Raw genomic sequence first — 18,928 nt, forward strand, 5'->3', positions numbered from 1 at the left:
CAGTGAATGAATTAACAGCTGAATGAGCAAACGGGAGCGTGCTTATACAATACCCCGAGTGGGGTTTTAACAGATGGAGCCTTTGCAGAGAGGAGGGATAAAAGAGAGCCTTGAAATCAAGTCCTGTGAGGATGACATTAGCTGAAATATTTAACAGGAAATAAGAGATCTATGAAAGCCATTTCCAAACGTCTGGAGGGCATTCGTAGAAAGAGAGTCTTTGCTGGGTCCCCACTTTATGTCCTAGGGGCTGGGCTAGACACTGACATCGGCATGTCCCCACTTTTAATTTCATTTTATTTTTACTAGACAGTCCATTTATGCTCATTATAGAAGATCCAAAAATGCACACAAAAGGGAAAAATAAATGCCCTCCCATACTCTTACCACTGAAGGCTAATTGTTATTAATATCTGGGTATATATTTTGTCAACCTTTTCTCCCTGTTTGTAGCTGCACTAAAAATAAAAAAAAAAATCTTATTTAAGCTTGATAATGGTACTTGTCTGAGAAAGAACCTGTGGCTCAGACCAAGGCACTGAAATCCTCGGGCCAGAGTTCAGTCCCCGTGTGCCAGCCTCGGAAGTCCACTCTCGTTTCTGGGCTGGGGTTTGCCTGCTACATGACCAGCAGTGTGTGCACTAACAGGATTTCCCTACCATTCTATTCCGAGAATCCTGATTTCATCACTCCCTGTACATCCATTCACTCTTTTCATTCAGGCGCTCAGGAACTCTTTTACTGGGTGCTGGGGGTGTACTGGGGAATGAGGCAAGGTTCCCGCCTTCCTGAAGCTGACTGTCTAGCTGAGCTTTGCCTCCCCTGTAAAGGGTTGGACCAGCAGCCCCTGGGGCTATGATTGTGGGGCTGCTGATTGCTCCAGTTCCTTGCCTCTGCCAGGAAGCAACCAGCAGACAAAGAGGAAGCATCACAGCCAGAGGCCTCGTTGATCTATGCCCTCTGCCCAGGATCCCTCTCTGGAAGGGAATGGGTGTATGTTGAGGGATGGGAGGCTCAAGGTATGCATTACCTGTCTTCACCCTCCCAGGCGACTCTGCTGGGTAATCGGGGGTTTGGCCCATATTGTATACATATGATGGTCCTATTTTTTGAACCCCAGACCAGGATTCACCATATGGTGAGGTTAGCCATATGGCAGGGTTATCTAAACGAAGGGGGGAAATACATATTTCTTGAATGCAACTTCAGGTATTTTTGCATGGCTCTCCTTGCCCGGGGTGGTAGATATTAACAACCTCATTTTGTAGGGCAGGACACTGAGGCTCAGTTGGATCTATGATTTGAGCTCGGGCCTGTCTGATGGCCGCCAATCCTGTGAGCTCCCTCTTCATGTTCCCCTGATCGAGGTACATCTGGGGAGTAGGCCTTTAAAAGGCTGTGATATTCTGGGTGATTTGGTCAGTTTCATTCCATTTACCTATTTAAAAAAGTATTTTTTGAGGGCCTGAGTCCAGAAACTCTGTTAAGCCTGAGATATTGGCTGGCGAAGACCAATGAGGGCTCCTACTCCCAGGGAACTTGAAGTCTGAGTTAAATCACTGAAGAGGTGATATCTCTGCACACTCCCTTGCTTGGTGATTCACTGAGCCATGCAGGAGGGTGTATCAGTTAGGATGCTTTGAGTCGTAAGGGACAGAGAACCTAGTTCAAACTGGATAATTGATAGGAGAAGTGGAGTGATTCACATAGGGGATTGGTTTCAGGCACACTTTGATCAGGGCTCCGGCTTCATTTCTTGGTGGTTCTCTGGGCTCCGCACTTGTGTCTGTTGGCTTTGTTCTCAGGTTGACTCCCTTCATAGTAGTAAGTGGGCTGCCAGCAGCTTTGTTAGATGCCGGTAAATGTCAGGAGGAATAGGTGAGTTCCAGGGAATGCAGAGGAGAGCTGTCCAATGTGGTGACCTGGCCGCTGGGACCTCTCAGACCCCATTTTTATTGGATCACGTCCAGGCAAGGAAGAGCTAGCATCTCTCCCCAGGCTCAGGAACAAGATTCCTGAGCTTCCCTCCGATAGGATCCACCTCAGGACGCCTCCATCTCAGTCCATCATGGCGGCAGAGTGGCTTAGACTCATCATTCCTGGAAATGGCAATGAGGGCGGAATGACTGAAGGATACTGCCTGGTGGGAAGGGTAGAATGGATGTTGAAGATGCAGCTTCAGTCTGTGAGGGGGCAATGTGTAGGATATGCATGTGGGAAGATGAGCAAGGTCCCGTCTCTGAAATTTAAAAAAAAAAAATGCCCTTTCTCTTATAAAGCTCACATTCTAATGAGCTTCCTGAGATGTGGGCAGTGATCAGAGGAAGGGCATTTACTACACTGATAGAACGTTAGGCACTTTACGTGTTTCCTTAGTTAGTTCTCATAATGTCCCTGTCAAGTAGGTATTTCCATTTCACAGATGAGGAAGCAAGTTCAGAGAGGTTAAGTCGCTTGTTAGCAGGCACACACCTAAGAGAGCACGGCGTTTAGAGGCTATCCCATCTTCCTTCCTCTTCTTTCTGTGATGGTTGCAGAGACCTACAAAGGTTCATCTGATGATGCCTTTACAACAAGCAGGGCCTTGGGGGTAGATAGCGCTTTTCATTTCAGGCTTTTATTAGTGGAATTCTGCCGGCTTTTTTCTTTAGCTAACTCTAGAGGGGAAGAAAACTCCTCTCGCAGATCCAGATAAGCAAGCTGTAATTGAATGAGCTTCTGAGAAAAGCAGAACCATTGTCAACTCACAATGCATCAGAAGAGATGGTTGCATTCAGATAATTTTACAAAAATGATTTCCCTCTCCTTTTGACTTTGCTGCCTGAGGCTTCCATTTGGTTTTAAAGTAATAGAGTAACTATTATGTAATTGTATACAATGCTTCTTTCCCCTGGGCCCGAGTTAACTCATGTGCTCCAAAGACAGAATATATTTTTTGGTGAAGAGTTTATGTAAAGCCAGTGTGATTCCTAAATTAACTGCCAAAACAAGGACGTGCAAGCCGGTTTTCTGGTTTTCTCCAGAACATCCAACAGAGCAGGGGATGATTGACCAAAACTCATGTGTGTGCTGGTGGCCAGATGTCTGTGTTCTTACTGCCCCCTGCACCTACGGTGCATGTCTTGAGCTTTGCCACCCATGGGAAAGAGCACTGGTTTATTCATAGATATCCTGACCTTCACTTACTTGCACCATGCTGGACACATGGTTTCATCCTGGGAGAAATTACCAAAATGGGGAAATCAAAATGGTGGCTGGTGACAAGTTGACACAGTTGACTTTCAAGTTCAATGCTCTTTTTTGGAGTTCTTGTATCTGCCTTCCATTTTTTTCAGGTTATTACTGATGATACTGAATCTACCTATCTAAATTTCTATCAAGTTGTCTACCATGTTTTGGGTCCTGGGGATAGAGAGCCAAGCAAAGCATGGTCTCCGTTACTGAGAGTCTTCAGTGGTGATCCTCTGTACACATCTCCTCCCTGTCTGTCCATACCAGTATATTTTTCTGGTTCTGATTTACTCTGGGCCTGGCAAACTCATTAAACTGGACCTTGGAAGAAGGGTGAAGTTCAAAAGAGGAAACAGGAAAGACCTAAGGGTAGATGCGTAGGCTTTGTGTCAAGAGGGACTGCTGAGCTCATCCTGTTGACTCTAGAGGGTGGCTACCGTGGTTGTCATTAGGACTAGTGTTTAGGGCTTTTTTGTTACCACAGTATAACCTAACTCATCGTGACCTATGTGACTACCACTATCATAGAGGGGGCAGGACTCCGGGAACCTGGCCAGCTTGTGTATGCGCATGTGAATGGGTGAACAAGCAAATTTCTGTAAGTATAGATGTGAATCTGGTGCCTGTGTATCGTAGTGATTCTCAAACTCATTACAATTAAAATTCCAAAGCCCAGAACGTAGTATAGATGAATTAATTCACCAACTCTGGGTTGGTGCTCTCCGGTGAGTTCAGCTCTCTGGGTGAGTTCCACTTTGCAGACAAGCTCAAGAACCACTTGTCTAGGAGAATTTTAATAACATCCCTGTTATACCTGACGACGAGTAGGGACAATGGTAATGACAATGGTACTAGCCGTCATTATCATTTACTGACTGCTGCCTATCTGCCAGGCAGTATCCTGGGTGTGTGACAAATGTTGTCACACGTTATCCATACTGCAGCCCTGCCACACAGCTCTGTAGGTGGTTGGAGAGGGAAAAGCAGGAGTTGGGGGGGTCATATCTTTTAAACCGATGTCAACCACAGAGTGGCTTAATCTGGATTGTAAGATATAGTCCAGAAAGATAGAATTGTTGGGCTGATCTTGTTGACCCAAGAATGACCCCTGTGGTCATCACTGGGGCTGAAATTCCAGGGCTGTTTGTTACCACAGCATAACCTGGCCCATCCAGACGGATGCAGCCATCCTTTTAATAACCACAGTGGATTCAGGAGTCGATATGCAAAAGCATATTTTGCAAAGTTATAAATTGAGAGTGAGTTGATTTTGGCTTGCGGCTTTGAGAGAGAAATGAGTGTAGAAAACCAAGCTATTAATCTTGGGTTAGGTTGATTCATCCATCAAAATCAGTCAGTGTTTCAAGGAATCAGGTTAAATAAATTAATGAAACATTACCTGGTGTGTTTGTAGTGCTTTTCTCAATGGGATATATGGTGCTATAGGAACGTCATACCATTTCTGGTCTTCTTGACGCATCCTAGGAGGACTATTGGGCATCAGTAGGGACATGGGTTATTATAGATGATAACAGGAGCTAAGTAATAGTGAAACACTATGCCTGGCTGGAGTCTTGGTGGGTAGGTGGGAGTTTGGCCGGGGGGTGTGGTAGTGCTGGGAAGGGTGTTTGTAGCATAGAGAGTAGCATGGGCAAAGGCAAGCACAGCAGCAGGAAGGAGCATTTATAGGAACTCTATAAATCAGTTTGGTATTAGTGCCAAGAAAGACATCATTCCCCACTCTATTGTCACTTGTCTCTTTATCATTTGGTACATGTCTCCTAACATTTTTTCCCCCTGCTTTGGAAGAGATTTGTGTATAGTGAAGGGCCAAATAAGCATAATGCTTTCATCGACTTTGTTTACCCTCAAAGATTACACCAGATGTGTGATCTCAACGTTCAAATGCATGGAAGAGCTCAGGAAAGCAGTTGGGGAAGCTGGAGGCATGTATACATCCAATGTTGTATACATGCTTATTAGTAGAGATTTTTTTTATGGACTCTGTTGATGCCTCAACCTTTGGATCCAACCATTGGAAATGAACTCTGCAGGTGTCTGACTCTCACTCCAAGTCCAGACCTTGGAGATATGTTCCCTTGAGACCTCTCTGAGACCCTGTTGGGCCTTCAGTTCCCTTCAGTGTAAAATGTTCGATTGAAGGTGAATTCCAAGGTCCCTTACGTGTCTAAAATTAGGTGACCCATCAGGTACTTATTAATGCAAATGTCCTGTTAAATAAAAATGCTACGCGAATACTGAAATGGATACCGCAGACATTTTCTTCAAGGCTGTGGGTTTAGATAGACCAGAGTTTGGGCGGGGTAGCATTTTTTTTTCTCTACCGTGGTCTGTGCATTAAAATGGAAGGAGGGATGCTTTCTCATTAAACCTGTGTTCGAACATGAAATCAGCACCAGGATTTTAGAGAGCAAGCTAGCTAAACCAGCTAACCTGCTTCTTAACTTGGATCATATTGGTTCTCTCATAGAAAGGTGGTGGGGATTTTTTGGTTGGTTTTTTGGTTTTTTAAATCTTATGCAATGTCTTTTCTTCTGTAGCCTCAAAACTTAAACTTTTTCACACTGTCAGATCATGTTCATCAACCGCATTGTTCTGTATTTCAGCTAGTTGGTTAGACACTTGATCATTTTGGCGACTTTGGTGGGGAGGGTTTATATCTTGTCTTCTCACGTTGCTCATCTGATCCCCTGGTTTTAGGGCTGTGTCCATGTTAGGAGTCTGGAGTAGGGTTATGGCCCTAGCACTGGGATAACTCAGGCTGGACCAGGCTTGAGCAGCTGTACCTGTTTGAGTACATGCTTTATGCCAGGCATTATGCCTGGCTCAGTGCTAGCACTGGGGATACAGTAGTATCCTTGTGGGGTTCCCAGTATTTAAGGAAGTACAGAAATCACTGTGCAATTACAGTTATGTGCATGCTATAGACAAGAAGCACAAATCCTGAGCACTCTCACAGTGGGGCATCCAACTTTGCCCAAAGTTCAAATGCATGGAAGAGCTCAGGAAAGCAGTTGGGGAAGCTGGAAGCATTAAGAGTCATATATGATCGAATGCAAGATGGAAACAGGTAAAGGGTTCACAGTTAAGCCTGCAAAGAGTGCTAGGGTCCCTGTGAGTTGATAAAGTTCAGGACACCAGGCCTTCCTTCGACAACTTCTTGCCCCTCCCCCTCTAATTCCCCAAAGCCAAAGGAATTACTCTTTCTCCAGGCCCTATGTCTGTATCATTTTTTTGGCAGATGTGTGTTGATCTGTATTGTAGGAAGGCAGCATGACTTTCATCCCCTGGAAGGGAAGACTGTTCCTGTACTTGGTGTGTAGCCCCTCCCGCCAAAGTGTGTAACCCTGGATGGAATTGCTGCTTAGCTGGTTAATGAAATTCAAGGGCCGTGGCTCACCAGTTAACCTTAGTATGTGGAACTTGTCCTTCATACATCCACAGTAGCCCATCACAGGAAGTCTCAGGACCTGTGGGAAGAGTAACAGGTAACAGCCCCAAGTGCCCCTTTGTGCTCAAATTCACTAAAGCTTGAGGCAATTAATGGGGGAAGCCTGTCAACTTGGGAATAGTTTAAGAGATACTAGCTTGTAATGAAAAGTCCAGGATAAATCAGCTTTTCTTTTCTGCATCTTATTACCTAGTTTCCTTTCTGCTTCTGTGATTCTGTTTCCATTAAGAGAGTCTTCTGTTTGCTTCCGCACGACCCGCCACCCCTTCGGCCCTCCCTCAGAGTCGCTTCCCGCCCCCTTGGCCAAGTCTTCTAATTCTCTTTTATTTTTCTTCCGGCTATCCCCTTCCCTTTTTGAAGGCCATCTTTTAAAACAAATTGTTCAAAACACTGAAGGAAAATTAAAAAAAAAAAAAAATCTCACCCCTATTCTCTCCTTTTAACCTCTCTGAGCCTATCTGCCACTTCCCCATGGGGCTACATCATGTATATTAACGGCATTCTTGTATATATACAGTTTTGTACTTTGCTCCTCTGGGATAGTCACAAATTTTCAACCAGCAAATGTTAATTGAGCTCCTACTATGTGCTGGGCATCATTATAATGGCTAGGGTAGATGGATCAGTGAACACACCAGACCTAAATCCTGGCTCTCCTTGAAGCTTATGCCTGGTTCCTGGAGAGAGACAACATGCTTAATACAAATTCTCTTAAGAGGTGACCACTGTTGCAGAAAGAAACAGAAGTGTTAAAGAAGGTCAGGAGTATGTAAAATATTTTCTCATGTTGCTACCAACTGCCTGTGTACTCAGGGATTGTATATTATCCTTGATGTTGATGGATTATATTTTACTTAGAGCATTTAGAGCCTTAGGACTATAAACTTTAAATCTGGAGAGGACTTACGAATCATCGAGAGCAAATCCTTCATTTTTGAGGTGAGGAAAAACAGGTCCAGAGAAAAGAAATAACTTGCTCAAAATTATACAGCCCTTAAGTGGCAAAGCAGGGGCTTTTAAATTTTAATTAAATTGATTTTCATTAATTCTTTCAATCCTTTCAGAGCCCTGCTTTGCTGTTTCCGTATTGTGGGAAATTGAATTTGTTTCTGGTTTTTATTATAAATAATGCTACAATGGGGCAGTTTTACACCAATACCATCTTAATGAAAGCAAGTTAATAATAACAGTAATAATAATAAATAATAGAAGAAGCTAATATTTATTGAGCACTTATTTTTGCCAGACACTGTGCTAAGTGCTTTCCATGAAATAACTTAATTCTGACAGCAAAGACTGTTACTTTCCTATTTTTTACAGATGAGGAAATGAAGGGCTTCAGACTCAGGTCCGAGCTCTTAGTCACCATGATGTGCCGCCTTCCAAGTTTGGATACAAAAGCTACAGATTTCAAAAAGGAAGATAATCAGGAATGCACATCTATTAAACACTTAAGAGCTCTCCAAGAATGCTGACATACTAGGTTTAACTGTACGTAATTGCTGTTTTGAGGGTAAAACGTCAGTGAATGTTAGCGGCTTCTTGTGTTCCGTTACTTCGGTTAATCCTCACAATAATGGTGATTTAGGTGGTCTTGTACCTATTTTATGCACGAGTAGCCTAGTAGTTCAGCTGGAGCTTGGACACTGGGTGGTGCCAGGAATGTTTGCAGAGAGAAGGGGGATGGGAGGCAAGGAGAGCAGCATGACCGAGGCCAAGTAATCAGCCGCTAATACCTGGCTCCGATCCTGCTTCCGCGTCTCAGGGGCTTTGTGACCTCCCGCAAAATACTTAAAATTCTTAGAGCTCATTTCTCATCTGAAAGCTGTCATTATAAAGATTGAGTTTGTAAAATGGGTGGAAATCACTTTGTTCAAAACCGGCAGAACGAAGCAGTCGGTGCGAGGGCTCGGTGGTGGTGGTGGTTCCTTCGGCCACGCTGTTTCAAAGCAAACCCATCTCTTCTGGTGTTTCTGTGAAACTCACAAAGAAGCTCTTGACAATGGCATGGGTAACCTAACGACCCTTGACGCAGTTGGGGAGTCTCTTTCTTTACAGATCAAGTTGTCTTCTCACTTGCATGGGGCGCCGTATAAGATGGGTGGGGCAAGAGAGATGAACCTCGGTTTGGGCTTCTGGGTCACCGTGGGGTGAGGTCCAGGAGCAGATGGCCCACCCAGTTGTCCCTCTCCCTCCCGACGTCTGGTGCCATTTCCAATTGGACAACGTGTTGTCCCCCTCCTTCAGGTGACACCCTCCTGGGCCCAGCCACATTGGGGGCGGGCAGGTGGGCCATGTGGTGGGTGCCCTTGGGCATGGCGCCTTCCTGCTGGTGTGGGGTGTGCTCTTCTGGTCTGTTTCGCCAGGCACTCCTGGGGAGGCCCTTCCTCCTAGAGGGGAGTGACTGTCAGTGCTGAAAATGCCACATGGCTCCTGAACCCCGCCAGGGGCTAAAAGAGCTCTGAAGAGTACTTCCGGAAAGGAAATACATCCTGAGCGTGTCCTCTTGGTTTTCTTTGCAGCCAGCTCTTTGTCTTCCATGGGGCAGTGGGCTTTGGGGTTCAGACTGCTTAGGACATCAGTAAACTCTGTGAACCACCAGCCTGTAAAACTGGGAAAAACTGCCTTAGGGCAGGGCTGGGGAGGCCAAACTAAGGCTTGCTTTGGAAGTTTCTTCCTCTTTTTACATTAAAATCTTGGCAAGAAAACACAAATCTTGATTTCTGTCCCCTGTACCTGCCACAGATTCTCCAACTGAACTCCGAGGCATTGTCCTGGCTTCGTCAGATGTCAGCTGCAGACCATTTTGCTTCTGCAGTTGACGGGGACTCTAATATTAAACTCCAGGTGGTGAATGGGCGGTGGGGAGTACGGTTCTGGAGAAATACAAGGTCCAAAGCAATACAGACAGAGAGGAAAAAATGGGAAGCTTGTCAAGAGGGAAGTGCTGTGTTAAAACATGTTACCTTTATTGACATTGAAGAAACCTCCCCTTTAGCTCAACACCAGGAGATGTGTTATATCCTTTATGGTATGGTGACAGGGCTGAGTGTTACAGAGCTTTTCACAATGGGGCAGCTCAAGTACTTTTATTAAGGAAAGGTGATTAAGATACACCATGAAATGGAGCACAGCAGATTAGTTTAGAATAGGAACCATATTTATAAAAATATATGCATTATCTTTATATAGATATGAAAAAACATTTGGAAGGGTATCCACATGGTGGGAGGTTGGATCATAAGTGTTTATATTTTCTTCCTTTTGCTCATCTGTGTTTTCAAATTTTTCTGCAGTCAACATGTGTTATTCATATAGTTGGGGTGAAAGGAAGGTATGGAGTGGCTGGGAACCTCCTTTTTTTACCCAGTCATTCTGCATGCTTATTGAGGGTCTCCTAGGAGCAGTGTGGGCACAATGACAGGTGTTGGACTGGGCAAGATAGCCCCGGCCTCTGCCTTCACAGAGCTGGTGTTTTCATGGGAGGCTTTTTCTAAAAACATTTTTAAGGGGCACCTGGGTGGCTCAGATGGTGAAGCGTCTGCCTTCAGCTCAGGTCCTGACCCTAGGTGTCCCGAGATCCGGCCCTGCTTTGGGCTCCGTGTTCAGTGGGGAATCTGCTTCTCCCTCTCCTTCTGCCCTTCCTTCCCGATCTTGCTCTCTCTCTCACTCACTCTTTCTCAAATAAGTAAAATCTCTTTTTAAAATTTTATTTATTTATTTGAGAGAGAGAGAGAGCAGGAGTGCATAAGCAGGAGGAGCTGTAGAGGGAGAGAGAGAAGCAGGCTCCCTGCTTAACAGGGAGCCCGATGGGGGGCTGGATCCCAAGACCCTGGGATCATGACTGGAGCCGAAGGTAGATGCATAACCAACTGAGCCACCCAGGGGCTTCAAATAAATAAACTCTTTTAAAAAAGAATAAAAACATTTTTAAGCTAGAAAATAAAAAAAATATTTACGGTTGTAATAAGTACTGAGAAGGAGAAAAGCCAGTGACCTATAGGAATGACTGACAGGAGCTAGGTGTGGGGCGATGGGGAGGACCACTTTGAGGAGGTGACCCTTGAACTGCAAGGCCAAGAAACAGCCACTTGAAGAGGCTGGAAGGCGTACTGGAGGCACAGGGAAGGACCAGCTGTGAGAGCCTGCCACCTTCCTGCAGGTCACCCCGAAGGCTGGCCAAAGCGGATGTTGTGGAACTGCCCACTTGTGAGAATGTTACATTTGGGAACATGACAGAGGCTCATAGACAGAGCCTCTGGGGAAATACGGCCCGAGAGATTGGTTAATGTTTTGCTAGGTCACGGGAGTGTCAGGAGTATGTCAGGGTTTGAGTTGTTGGCTTTGTACTTCATTGCTTTTGGGTAGGAGCTCTGATGCCATCTTTCATTGCAGACAGGCCTGGAGTGTTGCCCTGGGGACGTCCAGGCCTCCTTCCCCGGTCTTCTGGGTTTGTCAGACTCGCCCATTGGATGCTCAGGCATAAGGCAGGGCACTGGAGTCTTTGTTCTTACCCACCCTGGACATGTTTGGGAGGGTGCCTCTTTCCTCAATATTCCTTCTTTCCACCAAGAGGAGGAGGGAAGCAGTTGACAGAAGTCCCTGAATGTTAGGCTGAGGAGTTATATGGTGATCCTGAGTTAAGTATGGTAACACCATCCAGAGTCCTCCCTAAGAGCGATCTGAGCAGCGCACGTCAAGAACCGTAACAGTGGTCAGTTCCTTTAACCCAGAAATTTCGGTCCAAGGAACTTATGTGGAGGGGGAATGTGTGTGTGTGTGTATGTTTGTTTGTTTTCAATGGGGAGAAACCAAGAATACAGCAATGTCTGTAACAGCAGTAATAGTTGTTAATAACATTGTACTTTGGGTCTTTGAACACATTTTCCTGTATAGTACTGAAGGAGAGCTTTGCAACATTCCTGTGAACAAGGCTCTTAGGTGGGTTTCCCAGATGGGAAATGAAAGGTTCCTGAGGTCAAGTGAGTGGCCCTGGTTCACTCTGGCAGATTCAGGCTCTTACCTCTAGTACATGCATTGCTGCCTGGTGGTTTTGCTCAGAAACTCAAGAAAATGATGGGAGTCAAGAAAGCATAGGGAAGGGACCAACACCAGAAATCATTATTGAACTTAACGCACGTTTAGTTCCATTCTAGTTTTGTAAGTTTTCACCAGGTTCATCTTTACAACTCACTTGTGGGGAAACAGGCCCTGAGAGGTTGAGTAACTTGTACAAAGTGTAAGAACAGGACTCAGGCCCTGGCTGGGCTGAAAGCAGAGCTTTGAGGGGGTTTGGGCTCTGCTGTATTGTCCTCAGCTTCATGAGAATGCATTGCTGGATGACGGAATAAATGGAAGGCTGATGTGTTCTCTTCCACGGCTCAGCAGTTGTCTGTGCCACACCTTTGCTCAGTAGACTCCCACGAGAGTTGCAGCTTCCCTGGCGCTTGTGGCCACACTTTTCTTACACCGTTCACCTAAAGGCCCTCTTCCCTCACCGAACCCATCCCTTGCAAAATGCTCAGAACCAGATGAGTCTAGGATAAACGAGGCATGCAGGGTGTGAACCTTTAGTAACTGAAGGAAATGGAGCTATTTCAATGTGATGCAATGTTCTGCAGCCATTAAAATGATAAATGTTGACTGTAGAAATCTGAAACGGCATTGGGAAACAGTTGCGTGTATCTGACAACAGTTGAAGCAACGTGCGTTCACATGGGTAAAGGTGGGAAGAGGCATTGGGAAACAGTTGCGTGTATCTGACAACAGTTGAAGCAACGTGCGTTCACATGGGTAAAGGTGGGAAGAGGAGAGGAATGAAAACTATGTGAAGGTACTGGGGGTGGACTGGTATCACCTTCCAGTTGGTCTGCTAAGCTAGGAATGTCAGAGTCCCACAGCTCCTGCTGCTTCTTCCCCAGGATTCAACTAGTTACAAACTCCTGTAGATACATTAGTATCTTTAAAAAAAAAAAAAGATTTTATGTACTTGTTTGACACAGAGAGAGAGAGAGAGTAAGAGAGAGCGAGCATGTACAAGCAGGCAGAGTAGCAGGCAGAGGGAGAGGGAGAAGCAGGCTCCCCACCAAGCAAGGAGCCCAACATGGGACTTGATCCCAGGACCCTGACATCCGACCTGAGGCAAAGGCAGTCGCTTAACCAACTGAGCCACCTGGACACCCCTCGACATCAGTATCTTAATTCTAGTGCCCATTCTTGCTCTCCACTGCCAGTTTCCTAAAGCAGGCTCTCATTATTTCTCTCCTGCACTACACAGCAACCTCAGTGGTCTGCGGGCCCCCATTCTCAATCCCGCTGTAGTCCCTCTTGGAGTGATCTTGATATATCAAGACAACATCTAAATATGTCTCTCCCTTGCTGAGACGCTGCTGTTCACTTGTTACTGCCTTCAGGAGGCAAGTTCAAACTCCGTAGCATGGTGGTTGAGGTGATTCTCCACCATCTCACCCAGTCTTCCCTCCAGCATGTCATGCACTCCCCTTCCTCTGCCTTTTCTTCTCATCCCTTCCCTGATCTCTTCAAGACCAAACCCATCCTCTCTGAAGCTTTCACAGCCGTTCCAGGGATGGCTGGTTCTTCCACTTTCCTAGGTTACAGTGAATCGTGCTCTGCCGTCATCTGAGGTCGCAGCTCTTTCACTAAATCCTGAGCCCCTCCAGGACAGGCACCTACCCTGTCTACTGTACTCCACTTTAAACCCTTGGCATGGTGCCTACGACATAATAGAGGGGCAGAATTTTGTGTTGATTGAATATATCAATGATTAAGTGAAACAATTGATTCTTTGTAATGTTTTCAAGTTGATTCAGTAGTGCAATTTTCAAAGGAAACAGCATTTAAAGAAGGCATCAGGAACTTCTGAAATTCACAAAAACAGAGTCTAGTTATGTAAATGGACAACTGTGGAGTTGACACACTGGGTTTGAATCCTGGTTCTGATACTGAGCCTTGGTTGCCTCATTTATAAGATGGACATAACAGTACCATATAGGGAGATTCTAAAAAGCAACAGAGGACATGCAAGTAAAGTGCTTAGTACGGTGCCTGGCACATAGGAACGACTCACAAAGAAAAATGCTAACAAGTCACAGTGATTAAATCATCAAGAGCCTAGTTCCCTTATGTAAACCTCTTTTTTGCATCCTCCTGCTTGTTTTTTCAACATAAAACTTTGAAAGCTTCGATCTCAGCTGAAGTGGGATTACATTCAGGCAGGATGACAAAGAAAGGACTGGGGAAGAATAAATTCAGCACTTCTCTTAAGGTCTTCTTTTTTATTCCCATTTTCAGGATATCCTACACGGGGTAGTGGTCGAGCTTACATGTGAGTTGTGACACAGGCTAGGAATGGGTCTAGAATTGAATTGACAAGAAGAAAGGTATTTCTGAAAGGGGGCTGATCTTATTTTATGGTTATCACTCATCATGGACTTTTCTTGGCTGGACTGTAAGCCCCCTCAGGCTGGCATCATGTCTGTGTTGCTCTCCAGAGATGAAATTAGGACCAGTGGATGAAAATTGTTGGGTGTCAGATTTTTGCTCAGTGTAAAAGAAGAGGTTCCTCACAATGAGAAGAGGCTGACAGTGCAGTAATGGGTTCCCCATAATGGGAGATATTTGAGCTAAACTGGATGGGGTTGGGAATACAATGGAAGATATTTCTGCTTTTGTTGGGATATTGAGGTAGAGGTGTGTGGTTGGTTACACAGAGCACATATTTAAGGGATGGCGCAGGTGTATGAACTCTCTTCCTTGGTACAAATCGAGGATGGTGGGTTTCTCTGGACCATGGTTATTTAAGGATGGGTCTCAGTGTGTCATAAACATGGACCATAGTTCTTGGATTGTGAAGACCATCCTGTTAGCATCAGTGTTGGCAAAAAATTGGCTCCCTCAGTTTAATCGAAATCGATGAAGATTATAATAGATACAGTATAGAACCCCTAAATAATCCTAAATTATGATAATTAGGGCAAAAGGCTGAGGCCTAGGACTCTTGCCTTTAGTGTGTGCCTTGAAAAAGGCATCTAATCTCCCTGTGACTCTTTTAACACATTTCTATATAGTATAGCTCATACGATGTAGTCTCCATGTAACTCAATGGGAAGACAAAAGGCTAAAATAAGGTAAGGGTTGCTCTTCTATGTTTGGGGCAAGGACTGATTTCTTGGCTGTATCTGGTAAGGACTGGATAGTTCCTGGGATTTTACCTATTTGACCAGAACAGAGTTCATAATCAGGGTTTCGTAGGTAAGCTTCCTGGGATCATGAATCGCCTGACATTGTATGCAGTTTTTCTGGGGGAGTAAAACCCCTCCTTTTGTGTGATTTTCAGTAGGGCCTTGACCCCAAATATTCAGAACCATTTACCTCCACGGTGACGATGTGCTCAAACATAAAATATTCCAGAGAAAGGTAACATTGTGATCATTTACACTTTAGTGTTAATGAAAAAAATCTGAGTTTCATAGTGGGATTGGGACGAACCAGCTAGATGGGATGTTCAGGTTTTTTATGTAAAGAGGGAGCATTTATGTTCAAGGGTGAAGGTGGATTAGGGGAATAATATGTTGTGCCCTGGGCCACGTCCAAGTTCTCTGCCCCCCCCACCCCACCCCCCACACTCCGCCCCGGACATTTTTGCCCAGAGCGGAACCCTAGAACAAAAACCTCATTTATCTGAAAGAGCCATGCGTGGCAAGGTACAAGTCTCAAGCGGCGCCTGATTTCTGTTCTCAGACTGATCATTTAACACTTCCCCAGGGCGTGTCCACGATACCATCACAGGCAATAACGGTGCACCTCTGGGGAACCTGCCAGCGCTTCTGCCTAGTCGGGGCGCGGGAGTGAAGTTCAGTACCTGGCGGAGAGGGAAAGGCGTGCCAACCAGCCCAGCCATTCCAGGCCTGGAGAGGGGTGGGAGGTGGCAGCTTCGCTGAGTTCAGCACAAAGAGCCCTCAACTGCGAGCTCCGAGTTCCAGTTCCTGCTATTTCCGAGCTCGCTGACCTGAGGCAGCTACCGCCGACCTCTGAACCTCAGTTTTCCTTCTGTAAAATGAGAAGGCTGCAAGACTCGGACCCACCCAGATGCCATCTCCGCGCGGACGTGCTGCCCCTTTAAGGAGGGCGGGGGGCGCGGAGGCGGTGGCCGCGCCCCCTTGCTCTCCTCCCTCCCGCGCCGGACCACCTGTCCCCGGCCTCGCTCCGCCCCCTTCAGGAGGGGCGGGAGAAGAGGGGCGGGGAAGGAAGGCCGAGGATTTACCTTGCGGGGCGGGCGCGCGACGCATGCGCACGGCCGGACAGGTCCGCGGCGCCCTCACTTCCTGGCATTCCCTCCTCCCCCTCCTCGCCGTTACCCTGTACATCCGGGTCACTTGCCCTCCCCGTTCGGAGCCGCCGCCGCTGCTGCCGCCGCCGCCTGACTCGTCGCGGCTCCGCCACAGGGGCAGGTGCGGAGGGGCTCCTGGTCCGGCCGCCGCCGCTGCCCCGCTCCGGGCCCGGGGCTCCCTCTAGCGCCGCTGAGGAGCCGCCGCCGCGGCTCGAGGAGGGCGGAGGAGCGGGGCTGAGAGAGCCCGGAGGCTCGCGCGGAGGGTGAGCGATTTATTTTTACCATTTCCCCCCTTCCCTCACGCCCCTCGCGTTCCTGCCCCTCGACCCCATTTTGGCGGAGAGGCGGGCACGGTGGGGGCCGCGCCGGCGCGGGGCTTCCTCGGCCCCCGGCGCCGTGGGCCCGCCCTGGCGCCCACCCCCGGCTCTGCGGTTGCACCTCTGCGGGCGCCCCCCGCCCGCCGGCCCGCCGCGCCCCGACCCCTTCTTCCGCGGCCCCGGCCCCGGCGCCGCCGGCGCTCATTCATTCGGACCTCCTTTCTTCCTCCCCTTCCTCCCACCCGCAACTCCACGCGCGTGCTCGCCGCGCCCTCCCAGCCCCAGCGCCGGCGGCCGCGCGTGATCTCCGGCTCGCCGGCTCTTCCCCTCCCGCGTCGGCGCTCGCCCCCCACCCGCGGCGCCCACCTCCCTTTCCTCCTCGCGGCCGCCTTTCCTCCCTCCCTTTCTCCGCGGACTCACCCACAGATCCACACCCCCTTTTCCCTTTTCCGCCACGCCTCGCCGCGGCCGCCAGCCCTCCTGGTCACCCGCGTGAAAGTTGGTGTCTTTATTGCCCCTCTCCGCCCTTCCACCTGCGCGGCCGGCCCGTGCAACCCAAACACCGCGTTGACCTCTTAAATTCCCAGCCTTACAAAGTCCAGGTTCTCAGCCCTAGGGTGTGGTCTTAGGGTGTTTCCAAAACACACAGTTTCTACTATAATTACCCAAATCTGTGACTGTCAAAATGTAGTGCAAGTGGCAATTGCTGTGTGTGTCTGTAACTCATGGCTATTCTAGGCTGTACCAAATATCATCATCTTCTTTTTTTTCCTTTCCTTTCCCCGGGAGTGTTATCTATGATGGGTTAATTTTCTTAGAATGTAAAATTTGGCAGAAGATTGTTACTCTTTCTACTCCTCCACCTTCCTGCCCTCTTGGTGTCATGACTGATTTGCAACATTACCTGTTACTACTGTTGGTTGGTGAGACTTTTTCTCCTCGAATTTGTCAACAGCAGTCATCGAGGGTCCCCTGGTGTGTGGAATACCGATTAAATGCCTGAATTCTTGCAGTACCACAAAGTGCCATTCTGGATAAGACAAAGATTTGTGGAATTTGTTTACATTTCCCCCCCCCTCCTGTGTATTTATTGCGTTTGCCATCATTTTACTCCATAATCTTTATGTGGAAAATGTGTATCAGTCAATTTTGTGTTCTTACAGTCTTGCAGTTTGGCAGACTGACATTCCAGAGGAGTGTTTTATATAGCTGAAGGAATTTCATTCACTTGGGTCTTTGGGGACTTATTGCGAATCATTTTAGACAAATGTACCTCTCGAAAAATACACTGATCCTTTTAATTCTTTAATTATATTTAATAATAGAAACAGAAGCTTTGTGTCTATAGCACTTGGTAATTGGGGCTTATTCGATAACCCCCTGGTGAAGTGTAGTTGGCTACAACTGCCTGATCAGCATCCATGAGATGAAATGATAGGCTCCCCTTTTTTCATATGACAGTCATAGTCTGTAATAATGAAGTCAAAGAAAGGTTTTTAGTCCTGTGGTATACCTACCTGGATATCAGAATGATACCATTGCTATCAGCGCTAATGTCAGCATTTTCTAATAGCCTTTCTGGGGAGCTAGGTATTAAAAAGGCACTTGGATGTTTGTTCTCTTATAGGTTTTGGATAACCACTCTAGCAGTAAGATTTATTAACTCATAGTTAGGATTGCCTTTCTTTGGCAGAACAATTTTGTTAGGTAACACATTTTTCAATTCTTTAGAACTTTTAACAGTTACATAGCTGCTCCAGTGGAAGCTCATGGATTGTCTCCGGTTCTGGATCTGTAGTATAAACTCTAGATCATTTCATAATTGAATAGAGGCTAGATTTTTCTCTCCTATGAAACTGGTTCATCAAAGGAAGACATGATTAGTAAATTGATTCTAGTTGCCCCCACAAAAATAAAATTTCAGGTTCTAAGATTAAGCGAATATAGTTTATTTCTGATAGATTACAGGTGATATTTTACATGATCAGACTTAGAACTTTCTATTTCTCTGAACTTTCCCCAAAAATAGGTTAAAAATCTGTTACATAGTTTCACTCTTGAGATTATTGTACTCATATTTGGAATGATCATTTACCATTGTAAGTAATTGAGGAGTATAGAGGGATGCCTATTTCATTATACTCCTGGTTTCCTTGGGGAAAATCCTGGACTGTTGCTTATATGAGGTTACTTAAATCATTAAGTACTGATGCACTTAACCGTTAGGGCCTATAATTTGCTTTTTCACTGTTTAAGGAAACACAATTATAATATTTGGAAGTATTTAATTATATTGTTAGTGACATTGCCACGGTTATTGTTGGTCTCTCCTTTTCTTTTACTGCACCAGAATTTAGCCTGGTGCTCAGTGGATACCCAAATGTTTTGAATAATTGAAAGAATGGCAAGGTCAAAGAGTTTTTGACTATAGCATCATTTTGTGATTGTGTGGCAAAAGTTTGGGGAAAAATGTTGATTGCTCTCAGCTGCAGTTTTCGTAAGTTTGTATATTTTGAGGATTGCTGTGTTTGATTATTTCTACTGCTTTGAGATCTTTTG

The 18,928-nt window shown here is 46.3% G+C and overlaps 1 protein-coding gene across 39 annotated transcripts in view; it reads left to right on the forward strand.

Annotated features, from left to right (window-relative positions):
* The window catches only part of CYRIB (CYFIP related Rac1 interactor B), a 144,194-nt gene that overhangs the window by 48,257 nt on the left and 77,009 nt on the right, over nt 1-18,928 (forward strand). For 3 of the 39 annotated variants that reach the window (XM_082719755.1, XM_082719748.1, XM_082719756.1), the window contains exon 1: nt 15,978-16,315. The exons of 32 other annotated variants lie outside the window; for them this stretch is intronic. The gene's annotated coding sequence lies outside the window, so the exon portion shown is untranslated. Of the gene's footprint in view, nt 1-15,762; nt 16,316-18,928 lie in introns of those variants that run through there. 4 more of the 39 variants (XM_082719763.1, XR_014308613.1, XM_082719743.1 and 1 more) reach the window with 4 other exon arrangements.

Source organism: Mustela nivalis, assembly GCF_964662115.1.
Source record: "Mustela nivalis genome assembly, chromosome: 2".
NCBI classification, from domain to species: Eukaryota; Metazoa; Chordata; class Mammalia; order Carnivora; family Mustelidae; genus Mustela; species Mustela nivalis.